Here is a 6,830-nt window from a genome sequence, read left to right on the forward strand (position 1 = left end):
ACCGCGACCCACGTGCGAATCCACCCCGGCCACCCACCCCCGTCGAGGTGCACACCCTCCCTCGCGAAGTGCGCCCCGTTCGCCAAGTGTGAGCCCTGCCCGGGTGCGCGCACCTTGCTAGGGCGTCGGGTGTGCACCCGGCCCGGCCTACGTGCGTGCACCTGGACGGGGCGTCGTGTGCGTGCAGTGTCCCGTCTGCAACGCGGTGCCCACACACCACCTCGGGCGCAACGACCTGCGCTCACATGTGGGCCGAGTGCACCTTGGTGCATGTTCGGGGCGCCTCGGGTGCACGCTCGATCTTGCCCCGGTGCACCAAGGCGCTCGGTTTGCCCCGGGTGCGCACTTGGTGCAAGGTGGGCACCCAAAATAGGGATCAAGCACCAAAACACAAGTTTCGGGATGCAAAATGGGACCCAAGGACCACAAATGCGTTCCAAGACCCATGATGGGTCCACGAGAACAAAAATGTGTTCCGAGACTTAATAAACAAATATTGGGTTTTAGGAGAAGAAACATGCTCTGATGCCCAAAACGAGAATCGACCCCGAAAAGGCCACAGGCCAAAAGTGGGATGCGAGACAAAAAAAAATGGGACCCGAGGACCAAAATTGGGTTCCCAGGTCGAAGACAGGGCAACCGGACAAGAAACGACCTCTAAGGCTCGAAATGAGTCCCGACGACTAAAACTTGACAAGAAGCACCCATCAGGCACCCAACTCGACACCCATGGGATGCCGACCCACCCGGGCTTCCACCTAGCACACCTTGGCACCCACCCACCCTCGCACCCAACCTCGCACCCAACTTAGCACCTTTGAACCCACATTGGCACTCACCCTGACCCTGGCACCTTGGAACCCACATTGGCACTCACCTTGACCCTGGCACCCACCTTTGCACTCACCTTGGGACCCACCCTGGCTCCCACCTCGGCACCCACCCAGACACCCACCTTGGTTCCTTGGCACCCACCTTGGATCCTTGGCACCCACCCCGACACCCACCTTGGCACGCAACTTGGCTACTTGCCACCCACCTTGGCTCCTTGACGCCCACCCCGACAACCACCCCGTGACCTACCCTGGCTAGGGTTGGTGCACACCCACCCTGGTGCCCACCTTGGCACCCACCCCATGACCCACCTTGGCACGCACCTTAGTACCCACCCCGTTACCCACCCTAGGACCCACCCCGTGACCCACCTTGGCCAGGGTGGGTGCCTTGGTGCGCACAACTTGCCTGGGCTGCACACCAGGGCGGGCTCAAGATGGCACCCGCGTTCCGTTTTTTTCACTATCTTTCAAAACGGAAATTTTAAAATCTTGTTTTTTTTTTTTTTTTGCCTTTTCTGGAAATTAGTGAAGGCAGCGCATCAAAGGTGCGCAATGCTGGTGCGAACCCGGGAGCGCTCCGATGTGTGCTCCAAGGTGCGGCGTGCACGAAGTCCGAGCCCGGCTTGCCCCGGGTGCGCACCTCGCGTGCACCTTCGCCGGGGTGAGCACCTTGGCTGGGTTGCGCGCCCTGGTGCGCACCAAGGAGCGCTCTGAAGTGTGCTCCAAGGTGCGGCGTGCACGAAGTCGGAGCTCGGTTTGCCCCGGGTGTGCACCTCGGGTGCGCACCTCGCGTGCACCTTCGCTGCGGTGGGCACCTTGGCTGGGTTGCGCGCCTTGGTGGGCACCATGCAGTGCACGAAGTCGGAGCCCGGTTTGCCCCGGGCGCGCACCTCCGCCAGGGTGGGCACCTTGGTGCGCACAACTTGCCTGGGCTGCGCACCAGGAAGGGCTCAAGATGGCACCCGCGTTCCGTTTTTTTCACTATCTTTCAGAACGGAAATTTTAAAATATCGTTTTTTTTTGCCTTTTCTGGAAATTAGTGAAGGCAGCGCATCAAAGGTGCGCAACGCTGGTGCGAACCTGGGAGCGCTCCGATGTGTGCTCCAAGGTGCGGCGTGCACGAAGTCGGAGCCCGGTTTGCCCCGGGTGCGCCCTGGTGGGCACCATGGTGCGCACCAAGGAGCGCTCCGAAGTGTGCTCCAAGGTGCGGCCTGCACGAAGTCGGAGCCCGGTTTGCCCCGGGCGTGCACCGCGGGTGGGCACCTTGGTGCGCATGCCTTGCCTGGGCTGCGCACCAGGGCGGGCTCAAGATGGCACCCGCGTTCCGTTTTTTTCACTATCTTTCAAAACGGAAATTTTAAAATCTCATTTTTTTTTGCCTTTTCTGGAAATTAGTGAAGGCAGCGCATCAAAGGTGCGCACCTCGCTGCCCACCACGGTGCGCAACGCCGGTGGGCACCCGGGAGTGCTTCGAAGTGTGCTCCAAGGTGCTGCGTGCACGTTGTCGGAGCCCGGTTTGCCCCGGGTGCGCACCTCGCGTGCACCTTCGTCGGGGTGGGCACCTTGGCTGGGTTTGCCCCGGCTGCGCTCCGAAGCGGGGTTATTGGAGCGCCGCCTCTTTTTTTGTCGGAGCGTTTGGTGGGGTTTCTCGCATTGGCTCTTCCCAGGCCCGGTTGCCACCCTGGCGCGCACGAAGTCGGAAGTAGGGTTAATTGCCCGGGTGCGCACCTTTGCCAGGGTGGGCACCTTACCTGGGCTGTGCACCAGGGCGGGCTCAAGATGGCACCCGCGTTCCGTTTTTTTCACTATCTTTCAAAACGGAAATTTTAAAATCTCCTCTTTTTTTTGCCTTTTCTGGAAATTAGTGAAGGCAGCGCATCAAAGGTGCGCACCTCGCTGCCCACCTTGGTGTGCTCTGAGGTGCGCACCCGGGAGCGCTACGAAGTGTGCTCCAAGGTGCGGCGTGCACGTTGTCGGAGCCCGGTTTGCCCCGGGTGCGCACCTCGCCTGCACCTTGGCCGGGGTGGGCACCCTGGCTGGGTTTGCCCAGGGTGCGCTCCGAAGCGGGGTTACTGGAGCGCCCCCTCTTTTTTTGTCAGAGCGTTTGGTGGGGTTTCTCGCATTGGCTCTTCCCAGGCCCGGTTGTTGGGTGCGCTCCCACCCAGGCGCGCGCGAAGTTGGAAGTTGGGTTAATTGCCCGGGCGCGCACCTTCGCCAGGGTGGGCACCTTGGTGCGCACACCTTGGCTGGGCTGCGCACCAGGGCGGGCTCAAGATGGCACCAGCATTCCCTTTTTCTCACTATCTTTCAAAACGGAAATTTTAAAATCTCGTTTTTTTTTGCCTTTTATGGAAATTAGTGAAGGCATCGCATCAAAGGTGCGCACCTCGCTGCCCACCTTGGTGTGCTCCGAGGTGCCCACCACGGTGCGCTCCGAGGTGCCCACCACGGTGCGCAACGCCGGTGCGAACCCGGGAGCGCCCCGATGTGTGCTCCAAGGTGCGGCGTGCACGAAGCCAGACCCCGGTTTGCCCCGGGTGCGCACCTCGCGTGCACCTTGGTGCGCACACCTTGGCTGGGTTGCGCGGCCTGGTGGGCACCATGGTGCGCACCAAGGAGCGCCCCAAAGTGTGCTCCAAGGTGCGGCGTGCACGAAGTCCTAGCCCGGTTTGCCCCGGGTGCGCACCTTCGCCGCGGTGGGCACCATGGCGTGCACGAAGTCGGAGCCCGGTTTGCCCCGGGTGCGCACCTCGCGTGCACCTTCGCCGGGGTGGGCACCTCGGCTGGGTTGCGCGCCCTGGTGCGCACCAAGGAGCGCTCCGAAGTGTGCTCCAAGGTGCGGCGTGCACGAAGTCGGAGCCCGGTTTGCCCCGGGTGCGCACCTTCGCCGCGGTGGGCACCCTGGTGCGCACCATGGCGTGCACGAAGTCGGAGCCCGGTTTGCCCCGGGTGCGCACCTCGCGTGCACCTTCGGCGGGGTTGCGCGCCCTGGTGCGCACCAAGGAGCGCTCCGAAGTGTGCTCCAAGGTGCGGCGTGCACGAAGTCGGAGCCCGGTTTGCCCCGGGTGCGCACCTCGCGTGCACCTTCGGCGGGGTTGCGCGCCCTGGTGGGCACCATGGTGCGCACCAAGGAGCGCTCCGAAGTGTGCTCCAAGGTGCGGCGTGCACGAAGTCGGAGCCCGGTTTGCCCCGGGTGCGCACCTCGCGTGCACCTTCGCCGCGGTGGGCACCATGGCGTGCACGAAGTCGGAGCCCGGTTTGCCCCGGGTGCGCACCTCGCGTGCACCTTCGCCGGGGTGGGCACCTCGGCTGGGTTGCGCGCCCTGGTGCGCACCAAGGAGCGCTCCGAAGTGTGCTCCAAGGTGCGGCGTGCACGAAGTCGGAGCCCGGTTTGCCCCGGGTGCGCACCTCGCGTGCACCTTCGCCGCGGTGGGCACCATGGCGTGCACGAAGTCGGAGCCCGGTTTGCCCCGGGTGCGCACCCCGCGTGCACCTTCGCCGGGGTGGGCACCTCGGCTGGGTTGCGCGCCCTGGTGCGCACCAAGGAGCGCTCCGAAGTGTGCTCCAAGGTGCGGCGTGCACGAAGTCGGAGCCCGGTTTGCCCCGGGTGCGCACCTCGCGTGCACCTTCGCCGCGGTGGGCACCTTGGCTGGGTTGGGCACCATTGAGCGCTCCGAAGTGTGCTCCAAGGTGCGCACCATGGCCCTCCAAGGTGCGCAGCATGGCGTGCACGAAGTCGGAGCCCGGTTTGCCCCGGGTGCGCACCTCGCGTGCACCTTCGCCAGGGTGGGCACCTCGGTGCGCACACCTTCTCAATGTTTTCTTGCCTTTTCTGGAAATTGGTGAAGGCAGCGCATCAAAGGTGCGCACCTCGGTGTGCTCCGAGGTGCGAACCCGAGAGCGCTCCGAGGTGCCCACGAAGTCGAAAGTCGGGTTAATTGCATTGTTTTCCCCGGGTGCGCTCCGAGGTGCGCAACATCGGTGCGCACCAAGGAGGGCTCCGAAGTGTGCTCCAAGGTGCGCACGATTCGGAGCTCGGTTTGCCCGGGGTGCGCACACCTTGGCTGGGTTGCGCACCCTTTGTGCGCTCCAAGGTGCGCACGAAGTCGGAGCTCGGTTTGCCCCGGGTGCGCACCTTCGCCAGGGTGCGCACCTTGATGCGCACGCCTTGGCTGGGCTGCGCACCTTGGTGGGCGCCATGGTGCGCACCTTTCGTGCGCTCCAAGGTGCGCACGAAGTCGGAGCTCGGTTTGCCCCGGGTGCGCACCTTGGTGGGCGCCATGGTGCACTCCGAGGTGCCCAAGATTGGTGCGCACCAAGGAGCGCTCCGAAGTGCGCTCCAAGGTGCGCAGGTGCGCGCGAAGTCGAAAGTTGGGTTAATTGTCCGGTTTGCCTCGGGTGCGCACCTTGCGTGCACCTTCGCCAGGGTGGGCGCCTTGGTGCGCACACCTTGGCTGGGCTGCGCACCCGGGCGCGCACACCTTGGCACCCGCGTTTCCTTCATTTTAAATTTTTTTTTTTTACAATCTCTCAAGTGGGAAATTCTATAATCTCAACTTTTTTTGCCTTTTCAGGAAACTTTTGAATGGAGCGCATCATTGGTGCGCTCCGAAGTGTGCTCCAAGGTGCGCACCTCTGGTGTGCTCCAAAGCTCTCTCCAGCTGCGTGCACCTGCCCCGGCCGCGCACCCGGCCCCGCCCAGCTTCGCTCACCTGTCCCGGGCGTCTGGTGCGGAACCTTAGAGTAAGAAACATCACCGTGCACCTTGGCCAACGTGCGCGACTCGACCGAGCGCGCACTGGCCGAGGTGCACACCGATTTCACCTGGGTGCGCGCGCAGCACCTCGGGCGCACCGGGGTGCGCGCACAACGCCCGGGTTGCACCGTGGCCTGTGTGCTCGGGGCGCCTCGGGTGCGCGCTCGGTGTCGCCCCCGCGCGCGCGGTAGTGCGGGCAGCGCACCCCGGCCCGGCCCGGCCCCGACGAGAACGCAAACGGGCAAAAGGTTTATTCAAATAGCATTGCGACGCCCGGCGAAAAACTAAGAAAGGGTGCAACACCGGGACTTCCCGGGAGGTCACCCATCCCAGTACTACTCCGGCCCAAGCGCGCTTAACTGCGGAGTTCTGATGGGATCCGGTGCACTAACGCTGGTATGATCGCACCCGTTATGAGCTTGTCGCAGTGTGTACTTAGCAAACCGCGACCCACGTGCGAATCCACCCCGGCCACCCACCCCCGTCGAGGTGCACACCCTCCCTCGCGAAGTGCGCCCCGTTCGCCAAGTGTGAGCCCTGCCCGGGTGCGCGCACCTTGCTAGGGCGTCGGGTGTGCACCCGGCCCGGCCTACGTGCGTGCACCTGGACGGGGCGTCGTGTGCGTGCAGTGTCCCGTCTGCAACGCGGTGCCCACACACCACCTCGGGCGCAACGACCTGCGCTCACATGTGGGCCGAGTGCACCTTGGTGCATGTTCGGGGCGCCTCGGGTGCACGCTCGATCTTGCCCCGGTGCACCAAGGCGCTCGGTTTGCCCCGGGTGCGCACTTGGTGCAAGGTGGGCACCCAAAATAGGGATCAAGCACCAAAACACAAGTTTCGGGATGCAAAATGGGACCCAAGGACCACAAATGCGTTCCAAGACCCATGATGGGTCCACGAGAACAAAAATGTGTTCCGAGACTTAATAAACAAATATTGGGTTTTAGGAGAAGAAACATGCTCTGATGCCCAAAACGAGAATCGACCCCGAAAAGGCCACAGGCCAAAAGTGGGATGCGAGACAAAAAAAAATGGGACCCGAGGACCAAAATTGGGTTCCCAGGTCGAAGACAGGGCAACCGGACAAGAAACGACCTCTAAGGCTCGAAATGAGTCCCGACGACTAAAACTTGACAAGAAGCACCCATCAGGCACCCAACTCGACACCCATGGGATGCCGACCCACCCGGGCTTCCACCTAGCACACCTTGGCACCCACCCACCCTCGCACCCAAC

General features: G+C 63.2%; 1 non-coding gene across 1 annotated transcript; it reads right to left on the bottom strand.

Annotated features, from left to right (window-relative positions):
• Positions 1-5,883: 5,883 nt before the first annotated feature.
• On the bottom strand, positions 5,884-6,002 carry LOC131870753 (5S ribosomal RNA). The gene has a single exon (XR_009369057.1). It is a non-coding gene; the product is annotated as a 5S ribosomal RNA (ribosomal RNA).
• Between the last annotated feature and the right edge of the window lie 828 nt (positions 6,003-6,830).

Source organism: Cryptomeria japonica, unplaced genomic scaffold, assembly GCF_030272615.1.
Source record: "Cryptomeria japonica unplaced genomic scaffold, Sugi_1.0 HiC_scaffold_345, whole genome shotgun sequence".
Taxonomy (NCBI): Eukaryota; Viridiplantae; Streptophyta; class Pinopsida; order Cupressales; family Cupressaceae; genus Cryptomeria; species Cryptomeria japonica.